The sequence below is a fragment of the Botryllus schlosseri genome, chromosome 6, assembly GCF_051294905.1.
Source record: "Botryllus schlosseri isolate E-star chromosome 6, Bs_hap1, whole genome shotgun sequence".
NCBI classification, from domain to species: domain Eukaryota; kingdom Metazoa; phylum Chordata; class Ascidiacea; order Stolidobranchia; family Styelidae; genus Botryllus; species Botryllus schlosseri.
Genome location: NC_137241.1, coordinates 1,891,996 through 1,917,932, shown reverse-complemented (window position 1 = coordinate 1,917,932; position 25,937 = coordinate 1,891,996). Strand labels below are relative to the sequence as shown.

The 25,937-nt window shown below is 40.3% G+C and overlaps 2 long non-coding RNA genes across 3 annotated transcripts in view; one reads left to right on the top strand and one right to left on the bottom strand.

The window, feature by feature from the left end:
* The first annotated feature begins 2,195 nt into the window (after positions 1-2,195).
* The window catches only part of LOC145440140 (uncharacterized), a 122,383-nt gene continuing 98,641 nt past the window's right edge, over positions 2,196-25,937 (top strand). The window contains exon 1 of the long non-coding RNA XR_013915435.1: positions 2,196-2,240. This is a non-coding gene — a long non-coding RNA (uncharacterized LOC145440140). The remainder of the gene's footprint in view (positions 2,241-25,937) is intronic.
* On the bottom strand, positions 11,957-14,151 carry LOC145440121 (uncharacterized). 2 transcript variants are annotated; one of them, XR_013915429.1, is made up of 3 exons: positions 13,443-14,151; positions 13,200-13,368; positions 11,957-12,125 (listed from the first exon to the last, which is right to left on the bottom strand). It is a non-coding gene; the product is annotated as an uncharacterized LOC145440121 (long non-coding RNA). The 2 variants fall into 2 exon arrangements; XR_013915430.1 differs by having other exon boundaries at positions 13,210-13,368; positions 13,443-14,150.

Here is a 25,937-nt window from a genome sequence, read left to right as displayed (position 1 = left end):
TCTAGAATATCGTTGACCGTTAGATCGGTTTGTTCGGAGTATTGTGGATAAATTACGTGTATAAGTGTGTCCAGTAATTTTGAGGAAAAGAATCCTTTAAGGTGGGAAACTTGTTCGCCGTTCGGTAAACTCGTTAATCTCATAACTGTTGCATAATCCGCCCATAATTGCTCCCACCCTCGAAAGTCTTTTATGTCAATATCTGCCTCAAGTCTTGGTGGTTTATTCGGAGACACGTGAGTGGATGTTTTCTCCGAACGTTCTGAGTTAACCTTAAGTTGCCCCAAAAGAGATGCAATGACATCTTTGTGATCAGCTTCCATGCGCTGCAACACCTCTTTGTGGTGATCTTCCAATCTCTTCAACTCATCTTCCCTTTGTTTTTCGCGTTTTTCTGATTCTCCAATCAAGTGTTCGAGCAGTTCCTCCATTTGTTTTCCTCTCGTAGCCATCTATGATAATTTGTGTGTCCTTTCTTTTAGATGGGTCCTGCCGACAACGCCATGTAATGTACTAACTTAAGACTTTATTCATGCGAACATAACAGAAGGTCCTGACGTGCAGGGCAACAGAAAACGAATGACTATCGTCGTTTACTCGACGCAGTACAACACAATTCAGTAATTGTAATTAAGTAATAATAATGTCCAATCACGATACACATCAATGATATCTCGCAGCCACTGGGACTATCAAGACGGGAAACAGCAATATTGTTACGGCTTCAGACTGGGCATTGCAAACTCAACGGGCACTTACATAGAATTGGATGTCACGACGTTGGCCTTTGTGCAACATGTGGCGTTATAGAGACGGTTGAGCATTTCTTGCTACAATGTTCTCGATATAGCTCACAGCGTAACTATTTTAAGGACATAGCACTACAAAACCATGTGCCCATAGACATTGTGTCACTTCTCGGCAACCCTTAGACAATTTTGCCGGTGATTGACTATGTTTTCCTCACCGAGAGGCAACTATAAGGTAACAGTAGAATCTAGTGCACATGCCTACAACGCTTTGGTCTGGTGCACAAGGCCGTAGCTGCTAAGCACCATAACCCCAATATACATACATACATCGAAAAAGGAACTGTGACATCGGGCCTGGGCCGACGTGGATGCCAGTTTAAGAGACCGGAACTGGTCATTCGGCATCCTCCTATCTGTTCATTACATCGCATTGTGTCTTATTGCATTGTACATTGTGTGTGTCTTGTTCAGATTAAAATATAATCTGACGATTGATTATTATTGAAGGCTTGTATTATCCAGCAACTTTCTAACAAAGTTGAGATTTTTAGTAGGAAATACAGCGGGTTACATGCAGAATAATATAGTTAAACAAAATATAATTCAAATATTCATGATGGCAGCGCTGTATCAATTCTCACCCAAAAGTTTCTGCCCCCAGATAAACCGGTATCACGATTTCATGATAATGATCCAAATCTCTTCTATTCCTAACAACGCATACGCAGGGACAGATTACGAATTAAACAAACAGAGCATAGAAATATGCAAAATTCGATCGTCGCTTGCGACATTGTTTTAGCTGTTTACAACCAATCATTGTATTTCGCCTGTTCCGTTGTTCGCAAGTAACGGAGTAGCTAGAATAATATAGCCCCTATGATCCGAAATGTATATAATAGTTGAGCTCGATAATACATTGTGCAAGCGAAATATATGGTCATGGATTTCGGCAACATTATGGAATCAGTTGACTGGTGCGTCCCGCGACACAAGTTGAGCTTGAGGTGAAACCGCGCATTTTCTGAACTGGCATCTGAATGCGAACGTCAGAAGTCACTCTTATTTGCAATAAATGTTTAGTTTAACCTATCGCAATTTGTAAAAAAAACACATTTTATTAGTGTTGTTCTTTTAATTCAGATGTTGATGCACAGTTTGTTTTACGCACCAGTATTTCATAGGAATGTACTATATGTATAGTTAGATGCAGCACCGTAACTGCCGCACCCCAAACCCCCCAATTGGGGGGGCGAGCTCGAAGGGGGCCCAAAATTATTTCGTGAATTAGCACAAATCATAGAGTACTTTTTCAAAAATTTGTCGCGCTGCGCGCGAATTCAAGTAATCATTTATCTTTATTATTGGGTATTGAGCCATTACCACGACACGACCCACTCAGACATACAATCTATTTTTAGGCAATATAACATGCGCTCCAAGAAGTGTGCCAGAACGATCGGCAGCGAGAAAACCTTGGCCGAAAAGGTATATGCCCTTATGCTGACCGAAGACTTCGTTAATCGTTATACAAAATACATATAGTTTTAATTGTCCATAGGCGCCTAAATGACTGGCGCCGAATGTTCCTGTCTTTGCAATCTGAACCTCACAAGACAAATACCATCCCGCTGGGAAAAAATTTATGCCAGTGAAGAAAAACCAATTTGAAATCGTGTGCGTCTCTCAGTTTAGAAGCCCACGTCTGGGCGATTCTATATTTTTTGATATAGCAAACTGGAAGTCACGAAATAACATCATATAACGAAGTCATATCAACGGGTCCGCCCGCCCGAAGATGTTCAATTATTATTTACGGACCATTCCGCTTTCAAGACACTTCACTCAACTCTACCGGTATATCTAATTACGTGAGCAGAGAGGACAATAAATTGATAGCATAATATATATGCAATCGCTGATCAGATTGACCGATTTTATCATAAATTATCGAAAATTTTCACGCCTGGCGCTGGCTCACAATACAGCACAGATGATTTCGTGACAAACGCGAACAACGTGATGGAGGGGTCGTTTCATCACCCTATGGGAGCCCAAGACCCACGATTTTTGGGGGCCTGACGAGGTGCTGTTTCGTTCCTGCCAACGGGTATACGCCCGAAGATGTTTAATTATTATTCAGTGGTCCTATCTTTTCAAACACACCTCACTCAGCTCTACCGGCAAATCTGATTACGCGAGCAGAGAGAAGATAAAATTTGATAACAATATATATATATGCCATTCCCGATCATACTGACCGATTCAATCATGAAGTCTAGAAATTTCCCGCGCTTCGCGCGCATTCGCGACCAAGGCTGATTCAGCAAACAAACTCCCCCCCCCCAATATGATACATAGCGGCAAACAGGGTATCTTCGGAGGGGGTCTATAACCCTATGGGGGCCCAAGACCAACGTTTTTTGGGGGGACTGACGACGTGCTGTTACGGCCCTGGTCCTACCTTTTCAAACACACCTCACTAAGCTCTACCGGCAAATCTAATTACGTGAGCAGAGAGAAGATAAAAATTGATAACAATATATATGCAATTCCCTATCATACTGACCGATTCAGTCATGAATTCTAGAAATTTCCCGCGCCTCGCGCGCTTAGGCGACAAAAGCTGATTCGCTAAACAAACTCCCAACGCATATCATAAATATCGATAAACAGGGTATCGGCAGAGGGATTCTGGGGGGCGAAGCCCCCCAGAAGTTCGGTCTATAACCCTATGGGGGCCCACGACCAAAGTTTTGGGGGGGGGCTGGCGAAGTGCTGTTACGGCCCTGGTTAGATGTGTAGTGTGGTAGTTTATTGTTTTTATGACTCCAGTGATGTATGTCTTTCAGTCCCCGTGATAAAATCGAAAACTCACGTGCTGATTATCCATCTCTTTATTTGTTCTCTCGTACGTCTCATAATCACATTTTCTCATTTTCACTTATGTCAAATGGAACAGCGAAATGCCTCATTTTACGGCATCCATTATATTACTGTCCAAAAAGTTCACGGCTACATTAAGATGATTTTCAATTGTATGCGGTATCAATTTTGTATTTTGCGTGAGCGATTACACAACCTTTGTGCCTAAATGTCATCGTGAACAGTGAATAATAATCATAAAGTCGAAATGGCGCCAATATACAGGTTTCCTAACATCGTTTAGCAATAACTGGAAATTATCCCAGTAACTTACATCCTCGATAATAGCCAGGGGCGGTAAATAGCGGAGTACTTTTTGTACTTCTTTTTCATTATTTTGATTTGGAATAGTAGCAAGCAGTTTGGAGAAAAGGTGAACTCACTTTTATGATTGAAATTGTCATAATAGTCACTTGAAATAGCCACAGTGTAACGTTAATCGTATGTATTTTCGAAGATCCGATCTATTTGTAGCGTCATTAGTTCAATTACATTGGTCTCGAAGACAGACTTGGACAACTACAGCAAATTGTCAACTTTTTCCAAATTAGATTGAAATTACATTTAAAAGCTACACAGCATTTTCCAAATTAGATTGGAATTAAAATTAAAGCCACACATTTTTTTCCAAATTAGATTAGAATTAGTATTACCGAATTCGCAAAACTTAGAATTGAATGAAATTGTGAATGAGAAATAAATACAGCAAAATTCAGTTCATATCAAATCACAGTGCATTCCCATAACCACGAGAATGTTTAACGTCTGTACAGAGTACACCAAGCTCTGCTCGTTTTGTACTATACCAGGGGTCACCGCAATCGCAGCCGGTGATCTGGTTTGTGATTTTGGAAGAACGCGAAATAAAGCATTTGAAATGCTAAAATTGATTTCAGTTTCAAATTGTTATTGTTGCTGTTTCAAAATTAGCTATTCGCTTGTGCCCAAAATCACTATTCCACACTAGTTGAAACGGCTTCGGCGATAGCAACAGCATTTCCATCGGTGGAGAGTCAGCTGATATCAATAAGCATATTGCCTCAACGCGCGATGACCCAGGCACTGCCAAAATCGAAACGCTTAGAAAACAGCATATACGACGTCCCCACAAGATCAATCTTTACGTTGAGATAGTTTTCATCCATAGTAACGTCTAGCTCGCTCCAATTTCGATTCATTAGTCCCTGGAAAGCGTTGTCGGTTTTGTGCGCAGCTCACAGTTCCAAATAAATCGACGATTTCGATCATGATATTTCTTGTTGTATTTGCACTACCCTAATAAAATATTACTTCTTTTGTGGTAACCATGAACATCGCCAATGTTAGTCAGCACGGCGCTGTACCAACGTAAAGTTTTAAAAACTAGAATATTGTTCGCAGACTGCAAGCTACGATGCTAGCAGGCTATTATCCGTCACAATAACTGCTGACTATAAGATAGCGCTGGCGGCTTGGCACTGGAATTCTTTGCTCGAAGGGAATATTCGTGTTAACCCGCTGCAAAATGCCTCGGACGAAGAGGCATTTTCAGGAAAACCATAAATTAGATTAGGATTAAAATTAGAGCTTAGGAACATTTCACAAATTAGATTAAAAATTGAATTAGAGCATAAGAACATTTCACAAATTAAATTAGAATCACAGCATAGAAGCATTTCAGAAATTAGATTATAATTAGATTACTGGCATTTCGCTTTAATTTATCTAATTGTCCAAGTCTGCTGGAAGATACGGCTCACAATTTTGAAAGTAGCAACCTTAAATTGAAGTCAACGCTAAACAGTATGCATATGCCTTGACAATAGCAACTTTTACTTGCAATAGATTAGAAATTGACGGCGTTACTTCGACTTTTACTTGTATATCAACGATAACAGCCCATCTGCAACGAAATCGCAAGTAGTAGGCTTGTATTACAGTCAATGGTGGTTTGGTAGCTTCACGCCTTTCCGATCAGCTACAAGAATGCAGTGATATATCGAATTCTAATTCATTCCACTTCCATCTTTTCAATATCTTCATATGCAATATATATATGAAGATGCTTGCATTTCCCAATCTAAAATCTTGTGATGTTCAAATTGTAAATTTCCCTCCAAATCCAGGACGTTGCCGAAGCGCAGAGTGTCGTCAGTAATCTTCAAAGTCTAAGTATGGGTTAGTTATCTATGGTTTGAAATACAGGCATTTTCCGAACAATCGGAGTGCCGCAATTGGTCATTGTTATGGTCATTGGTTATTGTGTCTGATTGTTCTGAACCATGCAGATTTCGGATCTTGAGGGTGATTTTGGGTGAGGTTCTGCTGCGATGATCAAATTTGAATTTGAATTTTCGGAAACAGTGAGACTACTAGCTTTCGATCAAGACCAGCTCTTCACTCCGGACGCCAGCTATACGATTGCCAGAAATCCTAAATTCGCTGCCGCGCGACGATCGAACCCACCAAAGACATGAAAACTGATCAGTAGACAAACTTCAACTCACCCCGGATATGACCCAGACATGATACCTGCGTGCCAGAACAACGTGAACGTACCCCAGACAAACTCCACGGTCCACATATTATGCGGAGTAATACATGCGATATCTGAGTGATACCTGAGTATATCCACCGGGCCTAGAACCCTCGACCTAGTGGCAGTGTTTGGATGACTCGAGTCACTTTTTTCGTATGACTTGACTTGACTCGAGTCACTTTGAAAAAATGACTTTACTTGACTTGACACGACGTTTCAGAAATGTGGATTGACTCGTGACTCGAAGCAAAATTTGCGAGTCAATTTCAAATCATCAAGTAACGGTGTCGATAAAAATGGCTGATCTTGCATACATTCAGATTGTGCGCGAAACGCTGGTGTGACCTTTTAGAGTGAGCAATGACTCATTGATTGAGCGTTTTACTGGGCCTCCATTGATCTATCACAAATGAATTGACCGCAAACAAAGTGATCGGAGCTTACAGCTTACGTTGTCGTAAACTATGAATGTAATCCAATGGCAAAAGTATCTATCTCTGTTTTATATACTGCTGACGGTGGTCGGTACTCACTCAATTTAACCAAACCTATTGTATGACTTCAATCGAATTTTGATCTACTTTAAATTACTTGCCAACCATCGGCGCAGGCTAAAATTGTATCTCACGGGTGTGTATAGGTGGGCTCGTATCAATTCCGTTTGTAGGTTTCGTATTCTATTCTACAATTTGGCTGATACTGACGCGCTATACAGTTTCTTATACGTAGTTTAGCACGTATGCGCGAGCAATACGACGCCTTTTTGCATGTTCATTTAACTGTAAATTCGTCCCTCGATTCCAAATAAATGGCAACTTTCAAACAGCTATCAAAATTCTATTACGTAATTATGCCTCGCACTTCGAAAAATCAGCTTGTCTTGAATTGTGACTTGACTCGTGACTTGACTTGACTCGACTTGACTCGAGTCACTTCCGAAAATCGAGTGACTTGACTTGACTCGAGTCAATATGTGCAATGACTCGAGATGACTCGTGACTCGAAGGTAGTGACTTGATCCCAACACTGCCTAGTGGTACAAACGGCTTTGTCTCTAAAGTCTCCCGATAGTCTGGAGTACTTAAATTATACGCTCCTTGTCCAGAAGAGTTAATTTACCAGCAAGAATAATAGTTTCCATTCTCTTTCCCGCTGTCGAATGCTGTAGAACTCGATTGGGCCGTATCGCAACATACGAAACGTGTAGTAGAGCTACGCACGTTAGCGGTAATGACGTTTCTGTCTTGATTGACCGCTAATACCGAATAATCTTTAAGGTGATTTGGAACTGGCAATATACTATTTGTGGTCGTACAAAAGCTACATATTTGGGCTATCCAATTCATTCTCAGTCTGGGGTAAAGTCATAATCCGTGGTACTCGACTCGACTTGAAGCTTAATACTAGATTCAGAATCGAATCACTCATATATTCGATTATGCTCAGCTCGGCAGTTTGTACGCTGCCCACTGTATGATCATTACTGGTAAGCGTTGAGACCTTTCTGGAATATTTCGAGGATAAACAAGGGACACAACTTGGACTTCGACCTGAAATATTCTATATAGACTTTCCCCCTTCTGCAGTTTGAGGCGCGCGAAAGCATGTATGGATATATATATATATATATATATATATATTTACCTATTAGGCTACTTTGGGAGACAATCGTACTTATTTTTGTAGCAGTTGGGGGACGAAAAAAATAGGGAGACAATTTTGTGTCCCCCTAATTCTTGGCGACATTTTTCCCTCAGTTGTTATCGTCTGTTAAGAAAATCCGTTTGGGACCACGCTCATTAGTCCCTCATTTGCCCCTTACAAAAGAAATCAAGCCATGAAGTAGCAGGAATTTAGAGTTACAATGGCGACATTTTGACCCCTGTATAAACCCCGTATTTTTAAAAGTGGCATTAAGTCGACAATCAATAGGGGATATTTTCTTCCACTTTGCGCGTGTATAAAATGACACCGCTTTGCATACATGATAGTTTTTGTTTAGGATTCACTCAGTTCGAACCATTCCGGTATATATAGGGATTTTAAGCATTTATACACTGTGTTAAAAAATGACGACACAAAAAATGCTGACCACCATTGTGATGACTCAACATAAGTTCTAGTTGCGATTTTGGTAGACACCGCGGGTAGTACGATTTTAATGTCGACTCCTAATATTTGGGCCCTTATTAGCTCTTAGCAAAGGCGAAAAGGCACTACATCATTGTTACATGTTGTTTAACACTCGTGATACACATTGTGAAAAAGAATTACTGCTTTACCTTAATACAGCTCCATCAAATATATGTATTGGTTATAGCATGATAAATATTCTGTAGTATTTCTCGCACCCAATATATTGAGCTGATAGGTCGTTGATTTGCTTGTGTCAAGGCCGCTTGAAGATGCTCTGTCAGTTGCGAGCATAAGGAATATACCTTACGTCAGTTATTCTCAACCTTTTATGTCCTTGCGGACCCCCTTTGGACCGTCTCGAGCCTCCGCGGACACCCGACTTTTATTTCTAATTTAGCTCAAATTATTGTTTCCGCTCAAGCCAGACAATGTACAGTGCGGTACAAAAGATGCATTGCGACATATTGAACAAAGAGGAGAATGATGAAACTACGAAGCGCGGTATTTATTAAGGGTGCCAAATATTATTTCGTGAATGAACAATTAATATACGCTATTTATTTGAAATTTTTTGCATCTTTTTAATTCTGCTCGCACTATACGCGATTTCATGTAGATAAATGTTTTGATTATTAGGCACCCTTCCTCCACAAAAAATACGCATCATTCATGAAAGTAGGCATCTAAGCGTTGGCCATTACCACGCCAAGATGTAAGAAGATATATGAAGTTTGGGCGAGCATGGGTCTCATAGAAGTGTGCCAAAAAGATCGTCAGCGAGAAAACATTAGTCGAAAGGGATTGCCCTTATGTTGACCGTAAACTTCGATATAAAAATGTATTTGTACGGGTGCCTAAAGTGCTGGCACCGAATATTCATGTCGTGGCAATCTGGACCCCACAGGGCAACTGACATCCCATCCCGAATTATTATTGAACAGTGATAAAATACCAATTTTATATCGTGCGCTTCTTTTAGTTTAGTAGCCTGCGTATAGCCGAGTTCAATATCTTTTGATTACATACCGCACAGGAAGTCGGACTGAGAGGATACAAAATTTATAGCAATATACACGCAATTATCAATATTGTTGACCTAATCAATCATTAATTATACAAACATTTTACCAGGTCCACATGGTCGTATCTAAATGGAGACTGCATAGGTCAAAAGTGCTACATTCGGGTGTAATCATCCCCTCCCCACATCCACAACAATTTCGTTGCTAGAGAGAGGAGAACAGCACCAACTAGCATAATAATCTCGTAATTTTCGAATTAAACGCAAGGTCCAACGGACCATGTGACCTCAATCAGCTTTCCATACTTTCGTAAGTTTGTAGCAATTCCATAAATGATTGTAATCACCTTATCATCGTCACCAGAAACGAATATCTCTAAGTTGAAAACGCGTGATATCAACCTAGCGTACGTTTAACAATAAATTCAACTGAAGTAGCTCATGTCATCCGCTCATACCATGCAGCAGTGTTGATCGAAAAATCGAGCTGGTTTATTCGTCATCACATACAAGGATAAAATGATTCTGCAAAGCTAACATAAACAAATAATGAAAAGGGGCGAGATAGTATTGGAAAGCAGCCAAGTGCAAATAGTAAATCAGTTGACTTGTTTGGCATTTCATAACGTCACAATGCTGCGAGAGGAGAATGTCAAATCAAACAGCTATCAAACATATTGTGGTATCAGCTATAAACACCCAGAGTGTCGGATTCGCATGAAGCGCCGGTTACAACGCTCTGTATAGGCTTCAAACCCACAATCCTACATTATATGCGTTACATTAATACTTTTCATGGGTGCAGATATTTTAGTGTCCTTATATTAAAACACGGTAAGAAGAAGTCAGATTCGGGTATCGATTACGGCCCCCGTCTGTTCAAGCCAAGACAAGGGCAACATTACATATATTGACCGACTGATGTTGAAGTGATCAAAGGGTATAACGTCATCATCGTGGCTCATTATGGCAGACTAGGGAATAATATTCCCATTCGCGTCTGGTTATAATGAAGCCTCCGCAGGCACTAATCGTTCACGCATTGAACAAACTTTCTTGACGGCAAATTCATTGGAGTGTCTTCCCAGCTCCCTTAACGTCTCGATTGTTAGCAGTGGCTGAAAACCAAGGCAGCGATGCAATGCCAAATTGTTAACTACATGCACAGTACACTAGTTTGGAGATGATACACAACTTCAGTACATTGCAAAACAAAAATGCAACATGATAGGTTGCCTCATAAAGATTGAGCTTTATAATAGACCACACACTGGATTTTGAAAATAATCAATAAAACGAAAAGGCAGATGTTATCGTAACTAGCCTATATGCTCTCTCACACAGCGTTTAAATACGATCAATATTTAGAAAGTATCTAGTCGAATTATTTGAAATTAATCGGGAAACAATATAAAGTTAAACTTTACACGATCAAAATATTCTCAGATATATTGGGCGGGCAGACAACATTTTACTAATTGAGTTAATTGAATACGTTATCAAGGAGGATTCTAAACCGTTGCTACTCACATAGACGTTTAAAAATGTATCAAAAAGCGCATTACGAAGTGAGAATCTACCACGACATGAATTGAATTAGTGAGGGAAAGATCATAGGCCGCAGTATCCGCTTGGCGACTATCCCGTCCAGTACTTACCCTTCCGCGTGAAATATAACACTTACAACAGAAGAGAAATGCGTTCTATATTCAATAGACACTTACGTGACCTTTGACACGAACCAATCAGGTTGCAGCAGGATGTAAACAAAGAACGCGGCCGGGCAAGCTTACTATGAGCGCTTATGGAAAAGCGTTGAAAAATGAAGGTTTTTAGCAAAATTACATTGAATTGGGAATAGCTGACTTTGGTGAATGATAATAACGTAGAGCTAGTATGTATTTGCAGTGTTCTAACCTACAATAAACATGAATGGTGGCAAGCACTCGTCAGCATAGTATGTCCAAATAAATGGATTTCTGACAACTTTTCGGATGAAGCAACTATTGTTGTATTATCCTTAGTCGTATACTATAGGACTGTCGTACCGAATAGCATGTATTAGATTAATCTTGAGTCAGGATATGTGCTGTATTCATTATGTGGGCTTTGCGTTATCTGCGTTCTATTTATGGAATCGTATATAGTACAGTCTACAGTCTGCATCATTATCTAGCAAATTGCTGTTACACTGGACACTTACTTGTCTGCATACTCAATGATCATATTAATATGATAGGCAATATGATCCATTCCCAGCTGAAATCGTCATTTTTTGTTCTAGCTCATGTATTGAATCAATCAGGACAAATTCTGGATAAACACTGTGCTAATATCCTGTGTAACTTGGAAATGGCTACTCAGACCGTTCCTGGTGTGCGCTTGTACCTTTCCCAGAGCCAATAACATGCATGGAAGAATGTAAAATCTGGATAAAGGCATGTGGACTTCCTTGTAGTCATCTGAATTCTCATTTTATTAATAAAATGACATATCTATTATTGTACCAAAAATATTGAATCGTGACATAATTAAGATGAAATAATTCTGTGTTTCAGAATGAATCTAATCTGAAATGCAGTCACACTTGATGCCACAATCGACTTGGTGTGCGTCTCGTTTTATTCCACAGTTTTGCTGCATGATGGTGTGGGTTGAAATTGTATAGAGCAATATATTCAATAATGATATGAATAGTTGAAATTGGTAGCGGTGATACGTTGCATGAGTCGGACGAGTACGCCTTGATAGGTGCCTGCACAGCAGTGTTGCTCTGTAAAATAAACATATTATATATTTTGTGCAGGCGTGATGGATATCTTTAATGAAGCTGCAGAAAGAGGAAGTCGATGGATAAAACGCAAGAAAATCAACTCGTACAGGAAAATTACAAATTGACGGACAATTATTGCTAGTGAAGTTCAGTTCTCAGATGAGCATCATAATGTCAAAAGATGCGGAGAAGCTGAAATTTTATGCTAGACTACAATAAATTCTTTCTGAATTGCCCAACTTATCCTACTGACGTCAAATTTGTAGTAGGCCTATTGCTGTAAGCTTCAATAAATTTCGATTTGGCCATGTAGATATGTGGTTCTTAAAAATGCACCATTTGCATTCATTCATGATTTCTCAAAACTAAAATGATTACTGACTGTCAATAAATCATATACAACTTTGAAAGGATTGATGGATTGTGGTGCACTTACTTTTGTGCGAGAGACCATTTCAGATCGAAATATTAGTGAAATATGTGGGTTCGACAAGAAATGTGAGAAAATGATGGAATTCAGCTATGGTGAACCAGGAAATGCTATCATGGCAGAAAAGTGATTCACCATTGAGTCTGAAATCAAGAAATTGAATCTAGATTTAAATATTCCTGCACATGATTTGTATGCCTGAGCCAGACTGTTCCACAACCAGAAAGATGGTGAGACAACGTATTCATATTGAACAGCTGATCGGAAGAATCAACAAGTATAAAATTTTGTCTGGTGTCCTACTATGCAGCATTGTGTATCAACTAACCAAATATGGACTAATTGCTTACTCTAATTCAAGATTGAAAATTAAAAATGAATGATACAGCATATTCAGCAATTGTGAAAATTCAGTTCCATTGTGAATATCGTAATGCCTAATAGCATGCTACGGATCGTAATTGTGCGGTGCCATGGTCAATGTGTACCAACAGTGCATGTCTATTCATACTATATTCCAGTGGTTTGCATTGAAGCTCATTTTGATGCCCAATTTGTTGAATGAACAATTCTCCAGGTGAAAATGTTGCAGGATTATGTGTGTTTGGTGGAATGTTATAAAACTGAAGACACCACATACGCACCAAAATCTACCTTGAGGCAGGAGTTGATCGGTTGCGAGTACGGTCGAGAGATGGCTTGTCAATCACGATCGAGCTCACTGATGCTGATGCAAATCACAATGCAGTCCTTGTAGCTTCAGGTGCTGGATTGTCTTAATCAATGCATATGCATGAGAGCATATATCAGAACCTAATGTCAAAATAAATCATGGTTACAATATCTATTGCAGGAGTCTCTGACAAAATGTCTTTTTCCTTACTTACCCTGTCTTACAAGTGCAAGACGAATCAATAATGGATTTTCTGAGAATGTGTATTTCCATTGAGTGTGATATCTCTCTTTTCCGCAAGTTACGATAACATTGGTTGTTCACTAGAATAACACTTCCACAAAGAGTGAATTGTCTCCTCAATCTTTGTCCCTAAGTCGGGTACATAGCGCTCCATGAAATACTTCGTAGCTTTCTCCGCGGTGTTAGAAGAAGATGCTGTTCCACTCAAATCCAGAAATTCGATAGAATCTCCATAGCTTTCAAGTTTCATAATCAATACACTAAAATTGTGATGTGTGGCAGAAGCTGTATTTTATAGCATATATTTCTGAATATGAGATGTGCTTGAAAATTTCGCTTTAGACCTGGAGCCTATGAAATCGTCAACATATGCATTACCACAATCCTATAGTATAGTATACAACAATCGTCGCTTAATCCGAAAAGTTGTCAAAAATCCATGCATTTGGACACAGCACGCTGATGCGTACTTGCCACCATTCATGTTCATCCTAGACTAAAAGCTGCAACTACATACTAGCTCTACGCTATTAGTATTGATTAGGGCCAGTCATCCCCAATTCAACGTAATTTTGCTTAAAACCTTCATTTTTCAACCTTTTCCCATAAGAGCTCATAGTAAGCTTGCCCGGCCTTGTTCTTTGTTTACATCCTGCTGCAACCTGATTGGTTCGTGTCAAAGGTCACGTAAGTGTCTATACTCACTTTTTTATCATGGATATGGAGTCGGCGTGGCGATCCAAATTTATACGCTATTGTACGCAGAATTCAGCAGCTATGCAGAATACTCTTCCATGCGCAGAACAAATCGTTTGATTAAAACACTAATTGGGAAGTAACTCCATCACGCGTGTTTGCATTTTAAACTTTTCTTACAAGATTCGTGTTTATAGAATTCATGCTAATATACTTGTCATGAAACTTGAGGCCCATGAGCTGGTAATAAATAGTACATCTTCCAAAGTAACGTCCATTTACAATAACCTGCTAATACGCTGAAACTAATCTTTCAATCACTCGGCGATAGCGGTCATGAGACCTTACCAGTTGATGGCACGCAATTGGTCGCGCGTACGTATGCAATACTAAAGTTGGTTAAACACTTCAGCCACGACACCAATGGTTGCTGGTTCGAGTCTCTACTCTGCCATGTTTTTCGATGTGTCGGAGGTTTATCTTGGCTCCTCATCGCCGAACCCGCTGTAAATACAGCGCATTGAAAAGCTCAGAGGAAGAGAGAGCCGAACTCTTGAAAGATGGCAGCAACTAACTCAAGACAAGTGTACTGAAATATGTGTATGTGTATGCGTATGAAATTTACTGCGCGGGCGCAAATAACCAAGTTCGAGTGTCAATAAAACCAATAAACAAACTAAAGTCATCGACCTAATTCAACATTGTGAATTACGCCTATCTTCGTAAGAAAGGCAGCATGTTAAAATGTTTGTAATAAAAGTAGGATATTCCTAAGCTACTGATCGATCTGTAGATTCTGCGAATTCGGTAGCATTTGGGAGACAAATACCGACTTTTCGGACGCCAATACCGGGCCACCCCCAGGTCCCACGCCGTCGACTCGGATATCATGGCGTTCAGTTCGACAAGACGAAAACGTGGATAGCTCTGCCGAACCCCTATGACCAGCGGTTGTCGATCGGTATTTCGATCTCTGTTCTGATACCGACTGATCAAAAAACCATACACGTAACCCGTATTGGCGTACCATCACGGAGTTTTGGTAGAAAATTTTTTTCTACGCGTCCCAGCCCCATTTCCCGGTCATCGTTGGAATCGTAATCGAATTACATGCCCGCTGATACCAGATTCATCCGGCTACGATATTCGGTTGACGAGAAATTGGCGATTTAAAAACTGTGAAAATTGCGCTATACACTGTTTTTTGTAGGCCGTTTCCGAGTCGGGCTGAAAGTTCGATACGATCCTATCGGATATCGGTATACGCGGGGGCCGGAGAAGAACGCAACGGTACCTTGTATGGCCCAGTGGCGTGAACGACCGAGACGGAACCTAGGATAGCCCGCCTGTGAAAAACGTGAAATTCTGCCTATGCTATGCCAAAAATGCTATTTCGCTATCGGCCTTGGTTGTGTGAGCTATCTTATTCGATTCGTGACCAGTTTGAGGTTTAGCAATGGACAATGGACATGTATATGACTAAAGAATGGTTTGCTGGAAATCGATAACATTCTAATACAACCACTATTAGATCAGGAGCGGGCAACATATTGCCCGCGAGCCGGATCCGGCCCGCAGATAGTTTTCCGTCTTACATAATAGTGTGGCCCGCGGTTTTTTGATGAAATAAAAGACTCTCTCTCTCTCCCAGTCTTCCAAGATTGCCCACTACTTGCTTACATACATCACATTTGTATTTTATTTAAATCAAAATTTATTCGAGGGCAATAACTCCGCTTCCGTCGGTTGGAATGAAACCAAATTTGGTGAACATCGCTCCTATAGACAACGTAGCACTTTCATGGGGGGAACAGTAAAATTTCAATTTTAATATTATTTATTTATATGTAATAAATCGAAATTTTCTTCTCCTGTAGCAATGCGGCTACCGGCTGGAATTGAACCGAATTTGGTGTGTAGGCTTAAATTAGGTAACCTAACAATTTTATCAAGTAGCCAGTATGTTTTGGAAAAAAGTCATTTTTGAATACCACTAGTGCACATGTATGCGCAATTGTGTATTGCGCAGCGAGCGAGGGTGGAGCTTACGCGGAAATTCGTCGAAGCGAGAAGACTTATTGCATTATCGGCATTTACGATGTACTCAACCCTAATGTCATTTGTGGTAATCGAAGTTTGTCGACTACAATGGTCATTTACACCAGGCCAAGATTTCTTATTTTTGACTCCGTAAACATCGACTTGTAGCGAGGAACAGTTTTAGGCTTCTATAAGACACCGCTTATGCCAGGGGTCGCCAACTCAAAACGAGTCGGGGGCCACTTTCAAATTTTGTGGCGGCCGCGGGCCACATGAATTCAATATCGAGATGAAATAGGCCACATAGTTGAACAACCACGCTATATTGTCACCTACTAAACCCTAACGAATTAATATATTTGTACATTTGGGGTACCGGGCTTATCTAGCGCCTTGAAATCTTAATTAAGAATTGCACCCTGTGTTGATTTATCAGAGAGAAGCAGACATGTTGGCGTCTGTATGACAATTCTGTTCTCAAATCCTCATTGTCCTCGTCATTATTGGCGAGAAAGTGCTTTGAAGCTACATTGCTGTCGTTAAAATACATTCAATAAGTACGATTTATCCCTTGTATTTGTTGATAAATGGGCGAATAATGTATCGATTCAGCAATCCGGCCCGCCAAATTCATAATTTACCTATATCCGGCCCGCCGACTAGAGAAGTTGCCTGCCCCTGTATTAGACTAATATTGGACATTAACCAAAGAAAGTCATGTGGGCGAATCGAAACCGTTAGTTGATTTGGCGGAGATAAATACTTTGTAAGTGGCCGGGATAGTAATATCTAGATATCATAATGAAATGCTATTGTCTCACGTACATTTCTACTTGTAAATGTACTGTACGAGTGTTCGTACACACATTTATGATCAGTGCCGGGTTTGAAGCGCAGGCCTGCAGACGTAGGTGGAGCCTGGAGCCTAATAAATCATATTACGTCGCATGCAATACCTCGTTTACAAGAATGATTATCTCATCATGCGCCAAGGTAATTAAGGAGGTTCGAAACCGCAACTAGCTGGTATAGTAACTGTGGATCATACGACTACGTTTTCTCGCCACGCTCTCACTGATTGAGTGGACTAGAATTCGAGATCTAGGCGTGTCTCCGAGTACAGGCGAATGTTGGGTTAGCTTTGCTGGATTTCACGCGATGCGTTCTCTTCGGTATCAAGCAGAATATTCATACACGCAACTGTTTAGAATTAGGTTTGACTAGTCTGACTATATGATGGATATACCAACCGACTCTGACTGCGACAACGAAGGATTTGATCCTAAGCCAATAAAGCTCGGAAGATATGTCTCTTCTGAGAAAGGTACGTACCATGTGTATAGTCGTATGATTACATGTATTTCAATGTATCAGTGGCTCCTAATTTTATATTAAACGGTGGAAATAGTCTAGAGGGCATTAAATGACAACATAAAGGTGGTATACCAATATTTCGATTAAATTATAATCGCAAATTTACATTTGACCAATACATAAAGTTACGGCATGTTCGTTGGGCTTTCTTAGACATAGGGACTATGAGCCACATGTTTCGGTTATCGTAATTTATGTAAAATGTGTGTCATGTGCGTATACAATTATGCATAGTGTTGGTATGTTTCTTCCCAGTACCATCACAAATGATTCAGTTTACTGATATGATCATACAGCTTCTTATACGAGTAGCATAACATTAGTTGTTTCGCTTGAAGCAGGCCTACAGTAGGCCTACAGTAGGCCTATATCTATGTTGAAGTCTAAACTAGAAGTATTATCTCTACTCTCTACTCTCAACTATCAAATGTCTATACCACATTTCAGTTAATTTACTATTCGAACAGAGCAATGATACAAAGTTATAAATTATTGATTCGAGCCCGAAATAATTCAAATGCTGACGCCAAGTTTTGAAAATGAACCATTCATCATTATGACTATTATCAATTAAGTCAGTTTGATGAGGAGTAATGTTTTGCAATGTTTCGATGATCGATGAGATGGTATATTTCATCAAATAGCGTTGTTATCCATGTACAATGTACATTGGGCAATATGTGTACGGTTTGTTGACAAGGATATTACGTGATGTGTTCGCTCCCTTATCACTACCGTGTACCATGAACCAGGGGTGTCAAACTCAAGTTGCGTCGCCGGCCGGATTCTGACCTTCAAATCGCTCGCAGGGCGGACCAGTTACATCAATCAAAAATGTTACCTCAAAATCTACGCCTCAGTTGCGCACTTGAATACTCAATTATACAGCCCATGTATAATGGTGTTATACTCTATCAAACCCGTTATTCGCAAGCAATAGAATTTCACGTCGGTAACAGAACCTAGTAGGGATGGTGTGAACGTGAGGTTCACGTTCGCGTTCTGTGTGTGAACCTCGGAAATTTAGAAGTTCGCGTTCACAACAGAACCTTGGTAGGTTCTACACTGTGAACCTTTTTCATATATTACAATTTTCACTTCATTACAACATCTTTGGTTCATATTTATTGCATTTCAACTGCGGGCCACTCTATACATGGCGCTGGCAGCATTAAAAATCAACACTGAACGAGGATGCACCTTGACAATCTCAAATGTTTTACTTGCTTTGTTACAAAAGTTTGCTCGAAATATCCAGGTTTCCGTTTGTGAATATTGAGTGACTCTCCGTTGTGAGTTTGACCAGCATTCAAAAACATCACGAGCAATATACGTAGTCAGCGAATGATGCTTATTCAACCAATTAATGAAGTTGATATCGTTTTCTGATGAAAAAAATCTAGCAGGCGTACGGGGTCAATCTTGACTTCACATCTTTACTGCATCAATAAAACCAAATCCATACGATTGAGGTGTTGGCCACTGCTGTATAGTGTATAACTTGTTAATGGGGTAATATTTGTAGCGAGTATAGAAACCTGTTTTACAGTCAGCTCAATATCAATGTAGCGATACTTAGATGCCGAATACATTGTCCGGTCTGGTCTCGACCGTTAAGGCGTAGGTTTATGTTCCCTGTTAAGTCCTCGTCGAAATTGTTGGCAAAGCGACGGAAGATATTGATTTTATGGGAGTATTTTATCCTTTAATTGCCTCAGTTGATACATTTAGGGTGAAGATAATGAAGTTGGATTAACAATTGAGTTGATTAGCGCGTTCGTCAGGATTTATCAACCCAGGATTAAGGAAACCGGTTGATCGCGGCGCATAAAGTTAGTGTTAATCTCATGATTTAACAAACTGGAACAGCCGTAGATTTCTAGTTATATATAGAAACTGCGTACCATTCCTACGTCTAATTATTCCGGATAATGACCGTGCCGATTGTCTCCTAGGTTATGGCTTCACTAAACAATCAACTAAGTATGCATTCCTACCCGCCATTGCAAAGCGATATTCGTTTCTTAGCTGTACCGTACGAATTGGACACGACTTATCATTTCGCGATGCTGATAATTCGACCTGTTACAGTGGCAGTATCGTCATTTGCAGGCTGCTGCTTCATTATGGAGATTGTGGGATCTCTAAGTTTCATTCACCAACTAGCAGCCGATGTGTAACGCATTTTCGCATTATGATGCAACAGATAACGTCACTTGATTGAAAACTCGGGACACCGCGACTAACCATCGCGCGTAACCTTCTCCAACTTCATGCGTCGCGATTAGCAGTAGTTAATCACACGATTAGCATTCTTTCGGATCAGCTAACTTTTTATCTCCGCCCTCAGGGACGTTTAAAACACCAATAGGCACTTCGGCAATGTGGCATTATGTGGCCCGAGTCGTCGGTAGGTATCGTGTACATTAATATAGGCTATCACATCATTGAAAGATAGGGTTGGAATTAGCAATATGACGTCACGAGGTTCACGTTCGTGTTCACACAGAGCCTTTCAAAAAGGTTCGCGTTCACACGAACCTGAACCTTTCAGAGGTTCACACCATCCCTAGAACCTAGTCCAACAATCTCCAGTAATATAATGGAAATTATGGTGAGCTGTGCGATATCTAAAACGTGCTGTGAATTATCTCGCAGTCATTTCTCGGTCATCATCAGCGAATAAAACTTCGAAGTTTGATTACCTTTGTAAGGAAGGTATCATGTTATGGGCGATTGCACGCTACTCGAGAATTATTTAATTTGACACCTTCGAGTGAACTCAACCAACATCTCAAAATGATACGATACATTTATATGATAGTAAAATTGTCTACAGCATCAATTACACCTGGATGTAGCGTACCAGTTACTCACTGTTAATGTTGAATACAGTATGGGCACTCCTTTTAAGAAAACTATATATTCAAATGCGATGCATCAGTCAATCTTAAATCTAAAATGACAGGCAACATGATACATGATACATGCAACACAATAGTCTAACCCAGTGCTCTTCAACCTTTTTCGACGTGGTACACCCTTTTAACGTTTGCTCAAAACTCGTACACCCCTGTTCATTAGGGATCTTCAAAAATGACTTTTTTTCTCAAATCGTACTGGCTACTTGATAAAATTGTTAGGTTACCAAACGTAAGCCTACACACCAAATCTGGTTCAATTCCAGCCAGTAGCCACATTGCTACGGGAAGAGAAAGTTTCTATTTATTATATAAAAATAAATAACGAAAAATTCAAATTATTCTGTTCACCCCATGAACGTAGCCTATTAGGTTGTCTATAAAAACGATGTTCTTCAAATTTGGTTCAATTCCAACCAATAGAAGCGGAGTTAATGCCGTCAAAAAATTTGGATTTGAATAAAATAGTATTTGGTCACAGAGTCTATTCGCAGCTAGTTAGGCCGCCCGCCACGCAAATTGGAATTTATTTCGTGTCAGCCCAAAAACAGCATGACATTACGAACGATATTCAACCTAAATGTAACAATATTTGGGAGAGAGTAGGTAAAGCTACTGCTGCAGAAGCGGTAATTCAGATCAGCGATGATAGCAGGTGCACCAGCCTACAGCGTATCAGGTCTGCCCAACACCACACACAGTCGATAGTAGCACGTTGGCTGCAAGAGATGTCAGTAACCTCAGATCGTATGTCGCTATACACAGTCTATTGTCGCTAATTTGCATCACAAATAACAAAATACCAAATTGCAAATGTATTACGAAATATTGGACATCAAATCGGCATTTTAAAACGAAAGGGTTTCGATTTCAACATGGAAGCTGTTTCGACCCTGGCTGGCTACGTCACTTCATTTATGTGCATTGCGGTATTTATTAACGTCGGGTAGGAAGTACCGATTCAAGAAGTCTGAGTTATCGCGGCGGTTTCCTTGAAAATCATTAAAAGACAAATGACTATAGCTGAACACATGTTTGTTAACTGCATACTTTCCAACACCAAACGAAACCATTGGTCTGTTGCCGACGGCTAAATGAATAGGAGAAATATTTGCTTATGACATAGAACGGCAACGACCGATTTTGCAGCTTCGTTCCGCTTCGCCAAGGCTGGAGTGGAGATTTGTTTTGCGTAAGCGACTGTAGGATTTCTGGCAATCCAAAAGCTATCTTCCCGAGCGCAGAAATTTCTGAATCTGGTCTTCATCAAAAGCTACTGTTGCACCAATTCCGAAAATATAAATTAAAATAATGATCAGGCACTGATCCACCTTCACCAATCCGTCCTTCAAGTCTTAAATATCGGCATTGTTCGAACAATCGGAGGGTCGCAACGGGTCATTGTTATGGCCATCGTTTTGCGGTCACCCAATTGTTCGAACAATGCTGATATTTCAGACTTGAAGGACGGATTGTAGGTCGATCAGTGCCTGATCATCATTTTAATTTATATTTTCGGAATCCGTGCAACAGTAGCTTTCGATCAAGACCAGATTCAATAATTTCTGCGCTCGAGAAGATAGCTTTTGGATTGCCAGAAATCCTACAGTCGCTTACGCAAAACAATTATCCACTCCAGCCTCGGCAAAGCAGAACGAAGATGCAAAATCGGTCGTTGCCGTTCCATGTTTAATTTCGATTGTATTACACTTGATATAACATCGTACCATATTGCTCATTAGTCATAAACCTGTGCGTCAACCTGTATACTGACCCATAAACCTGCCTCTGTGATAGCTAGCCATCGGCTCATTGTAATTCGGATCTGGTACACCCCTGTACACCCCATCCGAGTGGTACACCCTTTGCAAATTCTGGTACACCCTAGGGTGTACGACCACCCCGGTTGAAGAGCACTGGTCTAACCTACGCAAATTCGTTTCATCACAGCTAATCGGAATATGCATCGAACAGATACTGTTGATAATGAAGATGGTGTCAATGCCCGGAAGAGGCTTGGATCTTCGCTACATATCATCAGTCAAAATAAGATGCAGAATGATCGAGGTGACTCATGTGAAACATCTCCTATGTATAAAAGACTAAAAACACTCGATTGTCAACATAACGACGGAGTGGTTGGACGCAGTGGACATGAAGAGGGTGAGTTTACAATATTTTGCCACATTTCATTCTCAACATAAGTGCTCGACATAATATTCTCACATTCAACAGTACAAAAATATATTGATGACAATTTATTAATTCGTAGTGGTATTACTATTCCAATACATTTATCTTTCTAGCATTTTGCGGTGAATGTTGTCATATAGGTACATGGTTGGTAGGATCAGTGAAATGTTACACGCAGAACTCCTCTATCCCGCAGGCAATGCATAAATACCCAAGTCATCATTTTTCAGATTATGAAATGGACCCAGATGCGCATGAGGAACTAGACGAAGACTTTGAGGAGTCGTGTATCAGTGAAGCTTCGGAATATGAGCCACAGTCTTCACCTTCGACTACGGACAGTTTCAGTAGCGATGATGGCAGGGAAAAAGAGAAAACCCGGAAACCCGCAACATCCCGCAACATCTCAAGGTCATATACCAATGTGGGAAAGGGATGAACCATTTGGTTCCAGTCATGGTGCCGCCAGACTGCGTCAAAGCCCTTGATTTCCTAGCAGACGAAGGTGTACGCAAGGAATGCCAAATACGTCTTGGGAATATGTTTCTATTTGCAAGTACACGTCATTCTGACGGACATGCAAGTGGATATCACAGTGTACAAAGTGTGGCCCAAGCAGCGGGATTGGACACGCACATAACAGCGACTTTATTGCGTCACAGAACATCAACCCTTTACGCCAATCTCGACATACCTGAGGATCAGCGACAGGCATTTTACAGCCATATGGGGCATTCAGCGGAAATGAACAAAAATGTGTATCAGTGCCCACCTGGAATTCGAGAAATTACGAAAGTTGGCAAGCACTTCGCCAATATGGATGGTCTCGACTTGAATAGTGAGTATAAATGCATATGATTCATACAATTCTTCACCTCGCTAAACTAATTATGGTACTACATGATGAATTCTATACGTATTGTAATGCGAGAGTATTCGTGTTTTGAGTTACGTTTTAGACACTAATTCCGAATCAGAGAACATTGTGCAGTTTCTCATTTTAAGTTATGCTTTTTCGTTTCAGATGATGGAAATTCACAATTACCCGATCAAACCTGTGAACAAAGGGATTCTGACGAGGGTGGGCCTCTAGACACTTTTCCGAGGAACAGCCTGATATGTCGGAAAGTATACACCGACGACAGCCCCATGCTTCTGCAAGTGAGGCGCAATGCGAGATGACGTCTTCACAAACGCCAATAAAGAAAAAAGTGGTGAATGCGGCCGGTAAATGTCGCAAGTCAAAAACGAAGAACGCGGTGAATGCACCTGATAAATGTGCAAACAATCATAAAGAGCGCTTGGTTTCTCGTTTGAAGAGCGTCAAGAGCGCCATAGATGGACTCGTGAAGAAACAGCTGAAATCTTAAACAGATTCAAGGATGTAATTTATGAGGAAGGAGACAGCAACAAAGGCAGCTTGCCAGGTAGAGTGGAATGGGTTTGCTCGTTTGTGGTATTCATGGTGTTTGTCGACTACTATGGTGATTTACACCAGACCACATTTCTTCATTTTCCCCCATAATTGCCGACTTTTAGCACGGCCCACTTCTGAGCTTTTATAAGACGCCGCTTACAGGGATAAGATGGCGAGGGGGAATGGAAATTGATGTTGTGTGTTTGCGTAATATACATATATTAGTTATTAATCACAGCAGTGAAGATATCGATTTCTTTGGATCCTACTTCCGAGACAGGCCAACCTTTGATGTTATATGATTTCTTCTGACCGTCGTCGTTGAAATACCAATGAATCTAACAGTAGTTATATGCAGCTAGTTGCCCAAATTATAGATTTAATGAAATATGCTCGTGTCTTTTTAGGGTACAAAGAAATTGCAGAATTTCTGGAAAGCAGTGACATCCTGAAAGGTTTACCGGGCATGCAGAGGATAAAAATGGTTAAAACCAAAATCTTCAATGAAAGAAAAAGATGCCGCTCTGCAGTGCATAAGGGAATGTCACAAATGCACGAATAGTCATAGACTATGACATCCGACTTTCAACACGTAGCGTCAGTGATCTCTAGCACTGACGACTGTAGATACCGATTGCGATACCCTGGTTGCGATTTTAAATGTGCAATTCGTTTTTTAATTTTCGTTGCATTCACTTCACAACATTTTGTTGCGGATGTGTTTTTATAAATTGGTTTCGATCACATGCTTCGAACTATTTCATTTCTTGGTGTGATTTAGCAGGTTGACATTGTTAGAATCGAAGGATTTTTTAGCCGCTTCCAACATTGGCTGCTGGATGCACCCATGGCTCACCATGGGGCGTAGCCGTATTGCTCGAGGTCCGAATTACTGAACAGTGAACAAGTTGGGCGTATGGCTTAAAACAAATGGAAGTTAGCAATTATCAAGTGCCCAAGATTATCACGAATCAAGATTCAATGTGATCTGTTGTAGGTTTTTTTAGGAGAAACATGAATGCGGAGCAAAGTTTATGCGGTTTACGGTACCGTAACACGGGGTGACTTTGTACCACTTTTCACATTCAATGTTAAATTATTTTATGATATGCTATGATTTTCTGCCTTCTTCAACTTTGTTATGGGCGGAAGGGTTAGATCTATGGATTAAACTTGAAAAAGAAAATTATTGTCATGTTTTCAATCATTTTTTTTCAATTTTTCTGTGGTGGCCAAATTCACCCGGCAATGGGGTGTCTTTAGCCGAGCACCATTTTTTGCACTTACAGGACATCTAGCAGTCATATATGCTAATGACACAAGCTGAGAAGTTGACTTTGGCCATCTACAGTCTTTTAAAAAAAGAAGTATCCAACCAATGGTGATTTTTCTGACTTTAATTCAACGCAAAACCACAAAAATCGTCAAAATTACAACAAAATTAAACAAATCAACGACAAAAAGTAGTTCAATGCCAATGCCCGTCAAATTCATTCACTTTGTAGATTTCACGAGCATTCAGTAAGTCCGGGTCGGAGATTCTCTGTTAAATATCTTTCCAGTAATAGAATATCTGATCTTTTTTAATTGGCCATCTCCAATAGCTTCTCGATATTTGCATAACACTGACTTCTGCACCATGCTGTTCTGCACTCTCCACAACACCTGGAAATAATTCTCCCTCATACTCAATTATTACATACTGACCAGCTTTTGGTTTTGCTCTCAACTCCTTCTCTAATGCTCCCACTTCAACTGTATCATCACATAAATCTTCCTGGAAATTTTCTGCTTCTGAATAATTGTCATCACTTTCATGTTGAGT